Below are 14105 nucleotides of genomic sequence, written 5' to 3'. Positions count from 1 at the left end.
GGGTTGCTGCCGAATGAAGATAAATTGCTCCCCCGTGGAGCAATAAGACAAGGTAGGTCCACTCGATACAAGGAGGCTTCTTCCTCAATTCTCATCATGTCTCTGCCGCCGCAAACAACAGGATGAACACCTCCGTCTTCCACCTAATGGAAACGTCCACCCATTAACATTCTAATTCAGCTTCTTTTAAAGGCGACACGTCTTATCAAAGGCTGACGACAAAAGAGGAGGGCTGGGGGAAAGTCGATAAGAAAAGCCACTGCAGATGGAGACAAGTATACAGCAGTGGAGAAAATAAAACATCGCCTATCATGGAATATGGATTCCCACATTACCCTCCTCCACAAAGCACTTGAGAACCATTAGAAGCCGTTGCGAAATGCTCCATATACTAACCCAAAATATTATTTTAGCTTGATTCATGATTCAGCATTTTACTTGGACTGTTGTAATTATGAGAAAAGTGAAATATGTTCAGGATAAGATCACGACAATGCAATAATTCCAGCGTCCCTATAAAATGCCCTCTGGAACAAACCTTTTTATTCGCAAGCCGCTCCATTGCTATCAAGGGGCTATTTTAAAGGGTTAGTAGTTTTCTATCATTTTAGGTTTTTTTTTTTTTTAACTAATCAATGTCATTTTTTTCCCTCCCAAACTGACAAACAGGTTTCGGCAGCGGTCTTAGCTCTACAGACTGGCATTCCAATTACCAGCTCTCATTTTCGCTGGTACCGTACCTCCACATCGACTCAATAAGTCCGACTGCATTAGCACTCAACAAACACGGCAACAGGTGGTCTGGCCTGATGTGTCAAGCGAACCTTTAGATAAGACGAGGGAACGTGAACCCGCGCCGTGCTCGGGGATCAACGCCGTGCTGAGATTTATGGGAAAAGGTCAGACCTCTTGCAGGCAGGAGATGATAGAGGTCGAAAAGCGGGCAGATTTCAACCCAAAGATGGTGTTGTGGTTATCTCCTGATGCTGTGGTCCAGCAGGAGGGCTTTATTTTCCAAATTACTACTTCACTGGGACAAACAAACAAATGCGTCAAACGTAAGAAGCCATTTTCATGATCAGTCACTTCTTGGCTTTTCATAGAGCCCACCGAGCACTCGAAATAACCAAGTGACCAACCAACAAACAATCGAACTAAATAACTCACCAACCATCCACACAATTGAATTTCATGAAAAATGAATGAAACTTAAGCCAATTGTCAATGATTCTGTGGTGAAAATTTGGATTTTCTTTCATATCCTTTCAACATGCCAGTAATGAACACTTACGATTTTGTGTAGCAGATATGAAAAGCAATGCCGTGGGCCTTACAAAAAGGAATGAATAAGCACCCAACAAGCAAAAACCAACACGTCTGTTTACACATGACAGCTTCATTGACAGCTCATAATCAAGCTTAGAATACAATCACCATCAAATGAAATTTATAGGCTGGCCCGCTGTCAAGTATTCATTTGTCGTTTTGGCCATTTTATTACTTGCAGGAGTTGTAAGCGCGTGGAGGACTATCCATGCAGCAGTCAATTCTTCAAACAATCATGGTGTTTCCTCGTTATTGCCCTGAACGAAAGAGGCTCGAGTACAGCGAGAGCCGACATTAAAAGTATCATACAAGAAAAGAGCTCATGCAAATGTCCTGTCATGTGGTGTTCCACAGGGCTCGATTCTGGGACCTCTGCTGTAGCTGCTCCTATTGGGTTCCATCTTAAGGAAACATGGTATTCCCTTCCACTGCTATGCAGATGACTGCCAGATCTATGTCCCACTGAGCAAGAAAGACACCTTCTCATTAAGGCCACTCCTATCCTGTCTGGAAGAAATCAAAACCTGGATGGCACAAAATTTCTTGAAATTCAACTAAAAGAAGACAGAGGTGATATTGTTTGGTCCCAGTGGCCCTTGTACATTCAATCCTGTAGACTTGGCCCCCCTGTATCCTTATCTTAAATCAACAGTCTCAAACTTGGGCCTTAAACTGGACAGTGATTTCAAACTCGATCAGCAAATTGGTGCCGTTGTTAAATCCAGCTTCTTTCACCTAAGACAGCTGGCCAAAATAAAACCTCTCCTCTCACATGAACACTTTGAGACAGTAATTCATGCCGTTGTCACATCCCGGCTCGATTACTGTAATGCCTTGTACTTTGGAGTCAGCCAGTCCTCCATTAAGCGCCTTCAGCTGGTCCAGAATGCCGCTGCTCGCCTCTTGACTGGTACTCGTAAGAGGGAGCACATAACTCCTACTCTGGCATCCGTTCACTGGCTCACCATTCATTTTAGAGTTGTTTTCAAGATCCTCCTCTTTGTTTTCAAATCTCTGAATAATCTCGCGTCACCTTAACTCTCTGAGCTCATCCGCACCTACACACCTACCCGGCGCCTCAGGTCTGTGGACCAGACATTATTAGAAGTACCAAGAACTAAACTGAAGCTCAGAGGGGATCGAGCCTTTTCTGTTGCTGGTCCCTCTCTCTGGAATGACCTCCCGCTGAAAGCCTCCTCGCTGCCCATCTTCAAAGCCCCCCTCAAAACTCACTTGTATTCTTTGGCATTCGACTCAGCATGACTTAGATTTGCTGTTTTGTACCGCCTTTATTACCGATTTGTCTTACTGTTTATTGTGCATGTTAAATTGCTCCATGTACAGCACTTTGTATGCAGCGATGGCTGTTTGAAAGTGCTCTATAAATACTGTTGACTTGACTTGACTTTTGTTTATCCAATTTGGCAATCACGGCCAAGCCTCTCTAATGACTCGCAACAACGGCTTCAGACTGGCAAGTAGCTGCTTCTGGGTTTTATATGGAAAACCTCCCAGCGTGCCTGACTTTCATTTCCTCCAAGGAAAGTGTCAAGATGAGCCGAGGTACAGCTTCCTGTCGGAGAGGTGGCAACGGTGTTGAAATATTCACGAGTAGCATGGATGGCAACCATTTTCCTGGTTTAAAAAAAACAACTGCTTTAAGGTCACTTATTGGTTGGTAAACAACATGTAGGCTCCCTTGCTTGTTGCTGTGCTCTTACAACAACGGCTCCAATATACAATACAATGGAACCTCCAGCCACCTTTGTTCGGTGCCTTTTGGAAAAATAACACAACTGAATGACAAACCATCGAACTAACCAACCAACAAGCAACTTTAACCTACTTACCAACCACCCAAAACAACCCAAATGACAAATAAACCAGTGTTGTCAAACTCAAGGCCCAGGGGCCAGATACGACCCGCCACCTCATTTTATTATTATTGTCCCCTACGAGGACCAGGGTTTGACACCACTAAACTAACCGACAGACTAGACAAAAATAACTAAACTAACTAACCATTCTACCGTACTGAGCGATCAACCAACCAGCAAGCACAGTAGCTGAATAACAAACAACCATACTGACTGACCAACTGGCTAAAGAAGAGATCAACTAAGTGAAAATTCAGCTTAATAGCTAACTGGCTAACCCGTTGACTGACCAAGGGGCTGATAAACAAATGCACCGGCAGACCAAACTAGCTGAGCAACCACCGATCTAACAACTGAGTGACTAACTGAGCAGTTAAATCAACCAACCAACTACTCAACTAACAAAGAATGGTCATCCCGGGGAGGGTTTTTTTTTGTTTGTTTTTTATGCTTTAGTATGCAAGACTGGCTTCCTGCGGGTAAAGATGAGCAGAAGTATGGATTGCTATTGAGAGGTGGAGACAATGTCTAAATATTTGCTCCAGACAAAAACAAGTTGAAATGTGGCAGAGCTTTAAATCGACTTCTGGGTTGGCAAACAACACGGTTTCCCGGTTTGTAGCTGTGCTCTCATTCGAGCGTACGGCACAGTGCAACAAAGACACTGCAACATTGGAAAGCATCGTCAAAAGGGCAAGCCACCAAAACCTATGATTAAGTTTGTTTATTACCAGATGAAAAAACTTCTGTAGATTATATATATTGAAACAAGACTGGAAAGTTCAAACGTTTATTTTCAGTCAAGAGGACTATAGTTAATTTTCCACAGGTTAAGCTACTGAGTGAAACTGGTCCACTAAGCATACCTGTCAACTTTTCTGAGCGCCAACCTGTATAAACTACGCAAACAAATCCTTATAACATACCAAAGCATTTTATATGCCAAAATAACAGCAGAAAAAAAACACAACATTTTCAATGATATGCAATGAATACTCTGCTGTTTTCAACTAGGAACCACGTGATTTACTGGAAATGAAAACATTCGAGTAGACTAGCACCATTCTGGGCAAAAGCAAACGGAACTACCTGTTAGGGGAAAAAAAAAAAAAAAAAATCAAACGGAAATTTTCAGAATCCGTATGATTTGTACGACACGGCCATATACGCAAGATTCACCACAAAATCCGTATGAACTACGGCTAAACCGTATGATTTGACAGGTATGACTAAATCAATGACCAACCGAGCAGCCTCCTGAGGGTTCAAGCGGCATTCGAGAAGGGTGCATGCATTATCCTAAAAATAATCCCAAGGGAGAGTTAGATATATTTCTTTTCACTCTTATTTCCTGCACTCTTCTCTCCCGGTCGAAGCAATGAAGCGGAAACACCGGCCCATTGTTAACATGGCGTGCGAGATGCACGACGCACCTCCCTTCCCCTGTCATCGCCGACTCCATTTCGGAAACCTTTCGGCTCGCACTGATAAAATATTTAAGATCTCCCATGATTAAAGTGCATTCCGCTCACCATGGCTCCAAAAATCCATTAACCCCGGGAGAATCGATGCAATCGATTCCACCGATAGAGGCAGCTGGAGTGCAGTGTGGAGGGGTCAAAGTACAAGGTGAACAATACGGTGCGGTCGCTCAGGGGAGTGACGATGTGATTTTTAGGCGATTTGAAAAATGTATGGGGCATCAGTCAGGATCACACAGTTATTTGCATGAAGCTTGACCAAAATACAATAAAAAAAGACTGCAGAGTGCAAAGCATCATAACACAGGATGGAGACTATTGTCATCGTTCACCAAAGAAAGCCTCCAAAACAGACTTTGTACAATAAGGTTGGATTTTCCTGAAAGGGTGGGGCATGTTTGCTTTGAAGGTTTTCTCCTACACCAGTGACCCTCAATAGGTTGCCACTCTACTTGTGTCCCCTGAAGCATCAAGCCTTGTATGTGCTTTCGTGGCATGATGAAGGAATGCGTTGCCTCAAGACACAGGGTGCAAGGTGGGCATTGGCCACCATTACCCAAATCGAAAAACATTGACTTTGGGCACCACACTGCTGTGATGCCGAGCAGTACAACCACTACATCATGAGCTGTTTGGCAGAGTGATTTCAGAGTGCAAGTGATGTCACTGGAGTTGAACAGTAATCTGCAATGAAAACAAAAAGGAGAAATGACAATGATACACTCTGCATTAGCCGCTCAAAATAGCTGCTAAGTCGCTAGCCACCGATGGTATTTGTGAACAAATCTCTCGTGTGACCGTTACGCTTTCAAGTCCATCTGTTTGATGACTTTGCTTTTCGTGCTACACACGAGCCACTGACTCTTGATTCGTGTTCATTAAAAAATACATAAAATAAAAATAAAAAAACTTTGCTTTTACTCTCCAGTCAGTTCCACAAAAACGTTTTAGCGACTCATACCAACAGCTAGTTAGCTAGCCACCAACGGTTTTGTAAGCAAATCACTTTAATGTCTCACCTGTGACTGCTGCAGTGCATCTGAGTCCATCCGTTTGCACTGTCTGACAACTAGCAGCAAACTCTTGTGCTGTTAGCTACATTATATGCTGATGAGTGGATGAAGGGTAGACACAAAGGAGTGGTGTGCGAAGCGGGGCCTACTGCCACAAGGCATCAAATCATTTTAACAGAGGTAAGAACATGCTACGTAAGCAGTCGCTGTGATACGCGGGTGACGTGGCGACCCTGAATGCATCGCGAGGTTCACTGATGAATTGGTCGTTTAGTTGTGGAATTTGATCAGTATACTTTTCATTCTTTCATCTTCCGAGCCGCTTGATCCTCACTAGGGTTGTGGGGGTGCTGGAGCTTATCCCATCTGTCTTCGGGCAGTAGGCGGGGGACACGCTGAACTGGTTGCCAGCCAATCGCAGGGCACACAGAGACGAACAACCATTCGCGCTCACACTCACAACCAGCGACAATTTTGAGTGTTCAAACAGCCTGCCGTGCATGTCTTTGCAATGTGGGAGGAAACCGGAGTGCCTGGAGAAAACCCACGTAGGCCCGGGGAGAACATGCAAACTCCACACAGGGAGGCCGGAGCCGGAATCGAAACCACGACCTCTGCACTGTGAGGTCAACGCGCTAACCACTGGACCACCGGGCCGCCCATCAGTATACTTATTGGCAGATTTATGCTGCTGACCAAACCGATCCGGGTAAACAAGTGTTGGGCAGTTGAACCATTTCGGTGGTCTCCCATTTTGGCCAATATCGAACTCTGCTGTCAACAGAAACTGGCGTGACAATTGCCCTCAAGGTCCGACTGCAAATGTCATGGCTCAAACATTTTCTGGGTTTGCTCACTCTGAGAAATGTTCAAAATCCTATAAATAAATAAATATTGACGTCCTATTAGCTTCAACACAGCAACAAAGACGGAAGGGTACTGTATAATAGAGATCTAGATTCACACATAAAAGCAAGGGCGAAAACATTCTAAATAAGGAGCTATTGGAGTAAATGCTCTGAGGCACCAGCTTAGGTTTCATTAAGAATGGCTGGCTCTTCAAAAAAACAAGCATCACAGTCGGCATGTAATTACCACCCGAGTGAGACAAATGCATGATCTGGGGCGCTCGAGGGCTCCCGGTGCCTGTGGTCATAACTGACATCTACTGTATGAAATGTGGCTCATGGAAGAAAAAAATGAAAAGGGAAAAAAAAAGAGCTCATGATCCAAAGCATACCTCAATGACTAAGCGGGTGCATTGAGACGCGGAGGTTGCAGATTAAATGGAGATGATATCAGGGCCTGTGGCACACGTGGCCCTGATGGGGGCCGTAAACGGACAGCCGGTAGCACTGAAAGCGAACATGGCTAAGGACCGAGATAGCCAGCGAGGCTGTCATTTTGGACTTATTGAGGTATGCAACTGTGGCAATGGTGTCATAATACTTGTGTCAAGATACAAATTGGCCGCGAGGGGAAAATTCAGCAATTTCAAGCTTCGCTCCTTCAGTGTATTACCGCATTTGCCGCAACATGGCAAACAAAACAAATCCCACAAATTTATTTATACAGTTTTTGTTGATATTTAGCCATCCTAGGTTGGTCTGAAATCTCAACTCTTGATTTGAAAACAAATAATAGGATCTTGAAAAGAACTCTACAATGTATATGGAGCCAGTGAAGGGATGCCAGAGTAGGAGTTATGTGCTCCCTCTCACGCGTACCAGTCAAGAGGCGAGCAGCAGCATTCTAGACCAGCTGGAGACGCTAAATGGAGGATAGGCTGACTCCAAAGTAAAGTGCATTGCAGTCATCGAGCCGGGATGTGACGAAGGCGTGAATTACTGTCTCAAGGTTTCTCAAAAATCTATAACCTGTATCATCTGTGATAAATGGGGATTTAATGTCTACCCAAACTGGTAAATTTACAAATATGGATACAAATAAAGGCTTCACCCAAACACCTCCCAAGGTTTGTCCACCCACCTCATCATGAAGTCAAACAAGTTTAAAAGCACAATTCCTTTGCGCCATTTTTGTGTGTGTGTATTTTTTTTATTCCTGGCTATGATTTAGTCCAGCAAACAGTGGGAGCCGTTGGATTCCATTTGCAATTATGAATTATTCACTAACTCATGTTTGATATAGTAAATATGCACTCAAGTCCGCACACTCTACAGCACTGTTTAAAAAGGTTCCGCCTCCAGCAGACAAGCAAGATCATGCTTCAAAATCAAAGCGGTTTGAATGAAGACAATGTGTCTCAAACATTTATTAGTTAACCCCCCCCCCCCAAAAAAAGTACCATTACCTTTCCAAACAATCTGCCCCGAGGTCCAGGATTGATTTTATATCGCTGCCAACATATCTCCTGACTAATTTCACTGTGGGATTTAGTGTGTGGCTGAAATAAATGGTATTTAATCAATAGGTAGCTATAGCGGCATAATAAAAATGTGGAGGCTCTTCAAACACGCAGGGCACTCTAAATCATGTTTCTATTTGCAGTGTCGTTTTCAGTGTAAAAGAGCATTAGTCGGATGTGGTATTGAGTAGTCTGTAGATGTTTAAGAGCACCTCCAAAAAGGATCCATTAAGAGCTTGTTTCAGTTTTGAGGACGCAACGTCTTTGTTCGGGGCTAATGGAGAGGCAGCCAAAAGTAAAAAAAAAAAAAAACTAATTTTCTTTTTCCACAAAACATTTCCTGAAGGAACCATTTCTGTTTGCATGGATTCTTTTCAGAGTTCATCAATACTGAGCAATAAGCTAACATTAGCCGAATGCACGTCTTTACTCAATGCAAAAATCACAAGCAGGTGAGACTAAAAAAAAAGGTGTGATGGCGAAAATAAAAATTTCAAAAGCAAAATAAATAAATAGAAAGGAACATGAAAATGAACCTTACTCAAATAAGAAATGAGACAAATCATTTTTCCAATTGGTCAACTTTCAAAGGACATATTCCCTATTGTGTTAAATTATATTTCGGCCGATATGTCAGAGCATCCAAACAGCGGCCCATCACAGCTCGCAGCTGGCACATGAAAAAAATTGCCAACATCTATTGTACGGTTCAGAGGTGTAACATACGCCCATGTGGAGTTCCCACATGGAAAATATTAGCTAAGGATACAAGAAGTGTCACTGCTTTGTGCTCCGGCCTCACATGCCATAGTGGGGGAAAAAAAACGAAATGCTGTTCAATCTGTAACATGATAAAAGAAAACAAGAAGAAAAAAAAAAACGAACCTCGATTTACAGCCAGAGTATTGCTTTACTTGACTCCACATAGTGCAGTTGCTGCCATTCCAGCAGGACAGACAATGATGAATGACCACGTTTGGCTGTTAAAAATGGGATTTAGACATGACAATCCATCACTTGGCTTTCGACCTGCGCCGTTGTCGTGTTAAAACCGGTCCTCTCTTTAATCCAGTCCATGTCCTCCTCTGCAGATTTGCTCGATACGAACGCTGTGATGTACACCCGAGCACTCGCTCCTCGTTCGGGGGGCAGTGCTTAGTGATATCAGCTATTAAGCCGCCGTTGAAGCTGCAGCCGCGATATCGGTTAAACTTCCATGAGGTTAACTTTCAAAGCTACTGTATTTCACAAAACAAAGTTCACCTCCAACGGCAGGGGTGTCAAACTCATTTTTGTCATGGGCCATAGTTTACTTACCGTTTGCCTTGGAAGGCCGTTATGACTGAAACCACATAAAGAAGTAAAGAATAACTGTTTACTCCACTTTTGTTTAAGATACTGTCATGACGGATTTGGTTACAAGAAATGCTTACAATATCCTTCTTATTTATTGCAGATGAGAATTTTAAATTTTGGTGCAGATTTTAGCTAGCATCATGGAAGTTGTCATGTTTGATTTGCTTTTTGCGGGCCGCATAAAAGGAGGTGGCGGGCCGGATCTGGCCCCCGGGCCTTGGGTTTGCCTTACGGTTTTGGAAATATATGAAATCGTTCCACGGGGAAACAATGAAGAAATGATACTTTGCTATAACGTCAGGTGGTCCTTGTACACTGTAAATTTATTGTTCCTTCAACACACAGCCGTTAATGTCTAAACTGTTGGCAACAAAAGCGAGTATAACTCTAAGTGAAAATGACCACATTGGGCCCAATTAGCCATTTTACCTCCGTGGCGTGATGTAACTTGTTAGTAAGGTCTCAGGTGTGAATGGCGAGCAGGCGTGTTAAATTTGGGGTTATTGCTCTCACATTGGGCACTGGAAGTTCAATATTTGCACCTCGGGGGCGTACTCTTGTTGCAAGCAGTTTAGACTGTAAAGGCGGTGTGTTGAGTTATTGTGTGGGGACGTTAGACAAACTATACACCGACTACTTTACGTTGGAGGAAAGCGTTATTTCCTTAGCGTTCTCCCATGAAAAGAACCAAATTAAAAAGTTAGAACAATGGAGGGGTGAACTGACTTTTGTGAGGAACAGTCAATTTTACATTCAGGTGAGTTCTATCATAGCTAGGCGCTAGCACAAGATGCTAACATAGAAATCTACATTGTCATTTGGTAGAAAAATCACAACATATCAGATTTCAATTTACCAAAATCAGTCGCAAAAGCTCCAAATAAAATCCATTTGTTCGCGAGTGGCTGTTATATTTCAAGCACACTTGCAAGAGTGGAAACAAAAACCGAAAGTTGAAACCAGACCCAAACAGGACTTGATATGGTCAACTTTCAAAGTTGAATTTTTCATCAATATTTGAGAAGTTTTGTTTCAGAGTGCAAAGAGCGCCCATAATAGCCAGCTGCTGGTGCAAGAAGCTACCATGGCAGTTTAACTTTTCATTCACTGCGATTCAATTTTCAAAACTACCAGTAAATTTCCCATAGAGATAAATTTGATCATCCAAAAAGGGGATGGCGAAAAGCATTGCAGAGAAACCACGTCAGTCTACTTGAACGTTATCATGATTAAATAGGGTCATCTTTAACACGACTGCATATAGGAAACCGGGTCAAAAGTTTGTTTAGGCACCTCAGCAAGTGCTGCTGTTTTAGTTACCAACAAAGTTCAACAGGATTAAGCAGTTAATCGAGGGCCCGCGCGCGCCATATATGGCCGGCCATGCAAATCTTTTGAAAACTATTTGAAATTATGTAACCCACAGAATATATAATGAAAAATGAATTGACGTGCGTTCACCAATTTAGTACGGGAAATGGCCTGCGACTCTTGATGTACATCAAACTGAACACGGCAGGTGCTTGAGGGTCAATTTAGCCAAGCGGACACCGTGAGCGTCTGAACAGCTGCAACGTGCGCACACATACAAACGCGCTTATTGAAGGGTGATTGATGAGGGCTCAAAGAACAACTGAAAATGAGGCGGTGAGGCGTGTACGACAGAGCCACAGAGGAAGCGAAGTGCGGCCACTCCAGAAGGCCCGATGTGGTTACAATAACTCTGATTGATGGACGCCGAATGGCCTTGGACATCACCACTGTGTTTGTACATTTTAGCGTCGTCATTAGGCTTGCACTCATCTCGCAGTCAAATGAGACAAGTCCAAATGTATTCTGTGACATAGACATTCCATTTTTTATCCATAATTTAAGACAAACCTTTTGACCAAAGCCACACAGAACCAAAGAAACTGATTCTTGTGAACTTCTGCTCCTTCTGGGATTCGTTATCTGTGCAATTAAGAACAACGCTTGTGGTGGTGGTGTCTGGCTTACGTGGACGAAGGGATCTATAGCGTCCCCGCCGAAGATGAAACGTCATCCCTTTGCGGAATCATTAGAGGTGAAGCAGAAGCTAGAATAATCCACAATGGAACTTGTTATCTTTGAGGAATGGAATCTGAACTGAATTATTTTGTTATATTTTATACTCAACAAGGAAAGAAAAATACAAAGTTGTTTTTTTTCTTTTTTGGTTAAAAAAAACATCCCAAAATAATGAACAAATAGTGTAATCTTATCCGTTTACAGGAATAGACAGGAAGTAACAGTACAGGAATCAAGACAAACTGTTCTCGATCATATAATGAATATTAATAACGTTTAGTTTTTGAGAGGAGCTAATGCTACCAAAATAACATTTCTTCAATAGAAACTGTAATCTTATGAGCATCCAGTGATGTTATGAGATTAAAACTGCAAGACCCCCCTCCCCCAAAAAATTGATTACAAGATTCCACATTTTTGTGTATTTTGAGAAATTCATCATAAATGTGTTATATTCGGGGGGGGGGGGGGGTGGCATACTAATTTACGAGAATACATTTGCTTTTTTTTTAAGGACAAGTCATGATTTTAGAAGGCTAAAGTAATTTTCAAAGACTACAAACGTTGTCGTCGTCATTTATTGGCGAGCGGAACTTGGCAAGGTACGCAACCAATTTCCATTCAAGATTCTGTTGACTTATTTCAAGCTACCGCCTCAGCCCTACGCTTCACTCGTTGGGAATTTGTTTTCCCTTTTTGGCCATAGAAGCTCCTTCGATGTGGACGCCTGCATAATTCTATTAGCCCACTTCTACGATATTTGGAAAATCAAACCCGCAATACAAGGGTATCAAGCTCCTACCCTGCAGCACAATCGACTCGTTTAAGGGAAGCAGCTGCTTGTCTGCAAAAGCAAACAATGAAAGTGCACGCAGGTGCCGAGAGGAAGGCGTGAGTTGCTTCATAAAAGCATCGAGACTCCAACATCGCCTGTCGTGCTCGAGCAATGTTGTTTCAAGTACAAGGACTCGATGTTCGTATGCGCCATTCACATTTCCCTCGAGTGCTCTCACCGCGATTGCTTTGCATATCTTGTCAATATTGTCTCCTGTCGTCTTCAGGGAATAACAATGGATTTGTCAAGCCAAAAAAAGTGTAAATTCACAGGGAAAGCTTTTTTTTTTAATGTGATAATCTTACAAGAATAAAACTTATATTTAGACAGGGTGCTATAAAAAAAGATAAAACTGGATTTTTTTTCGACATTTTTCAGTATGGGAATATGCTTCTGAAATAAATTTTGAATGTATTTTAAGGCCTTTAACTCATGTTAAAGAGTGAAATGATTATAATAATTATGTTGTAGTTGTAGTGATGACAATATCAGTATGAAGAAAAAGGTTTTGTTTTCAGGAGACAAAAACATGGTATCTTTCTGCAGGAAAAAAAATGCCCCCAATATGTTGAAACTTATGAGAATAAAGTAAAGAAAGAAAACATTTATTCATCCATTCATTCATCTTCCGAGCCGCTTGATCCTCACTAGGGTCGCGGGGGTGCTGGAGCCTATCCCAGCTGTCTTCGGACAGTAGGCGAGGGACACCCTGAATCGGTTGCCAGCCAATCGCTGGGCACACAGAAGAAAAAATTTATTGTTACAAAAATAAAAACAATTGTGAAATTTTCCTTGAGTAATGAGGCATAACCTCAGGGAGGATGAACATTTTTACATGAAAGTATCTTTTTTTTAAGCATTAAGCAACATTGTAAAAAGAAAAAATTCAGACTCGCACAAAAAAATTGCAGGTATGTTTTTGGAATACAGTTGAACACTCTTTGGTTATCAAGGAACAACCACATTTTTCACAAATGTGACTTGATGTGCTACGAGTATATTCTAATAATCCATTAAACAATGCAAAGAAAAAAGAGGACATTGGAATCACATCACCAGATGTCAATGACCAAACGGCAATGAAATCATTGCACAAAATGCTCAACGACTCACAGACACCTTTATGGAAATAGGAACATGAAGGTCGACTTGTGCACCCGGGCACTCCAGAGACCTATCCACTTGTATACAAGCAAGAATTTTTTTTTAACCCTCGTAGTCCACCGCTTGCGATAAATGTAAAATTATATCTTTGAATCAAAGGCAAAGGCAGTCGGAAAAACACGAGAGAGCTGAAACGTATGGGGGGGTTCTAAAATGGCCTAAATTTCATGACGTCACTGGCTGATAATTCTCAGGCATTGCAGCAATAATAAAAAAGGTTTTGATTCCGTAATCTTTACAATTTACCTATTTTGCACCATAGAGACCCATTATAATTTATATTTTTGAATGCATCGTAAACCTAATGTGTAAACATGCATTTCACGCGATTTTTACGTCAATCGCTTTGTTTTCGCTTGGACAGACGTATGCATGCCACATTGTTGGGTTCAGGTCATTCCAATTGTGCAACTTTTAGGTGGCGCCAGAGAATCGCAAATGAGTTTGCCTTTTTGCAGGAGGCTTCAAACCAATGCATCTTACATGAACACGTCCGGTCGGGATTGTTAGTAGGGCTTAGTTGGGACCTCCAGACACACATTTTTTTTTCCTTTTGCAAAAAATAAAGAATAAAAAATCCCAAAGAACTAATAAAAACTATATATGTATGGATAGCACAGATGTCTCTGAACATTT

General features: G+C 42.2%; 1 protein-coding gene and 1 long non-coding RNA gene across 2 annotated transcripts in view; one reads left to right on the top strand and one right to left on the bottom strand.

Moving 5' to 3' along the window:
• LOC127612873 (uncharacterized) overlaps nucleotides 1-14105 on the top strand; it is a 187287-nt gene that overhangs the window by 103304 nt on the left and 69878 nt on the right. The window lies entirely within an intron of this gene.
• Nucleotides 1-14105, bottom strand: part of inpp4b (inositol polyphosphate-4-phosphatase type II B) — a 148382-nt gene that overhangs the window by 124366 nt on the left and 9911 nt on the right. The window lies entirely within an intron of this gene.

The sequence above is a fragment of the Hippocampus zosterae genome, chromosome 13, assembly GCF_025434085.1.
Source record: "Hippocampus zosterae strain Florida chromosome 13, ASM2543408v3, whole genome shotgun sequence".
Taxonomy (NCBI): Eukaryota; Metazoa; Chordata; class Actinopteri; order Syngnathiformes; family Syngnathidae; genus Hippocampus; species Hippocampus zosterae.
The sequence above is the reverse complement of the archived record's forward strand: the minus strand, read 5'-3'. Positions and strand labels throughout refer to the sequence as shown.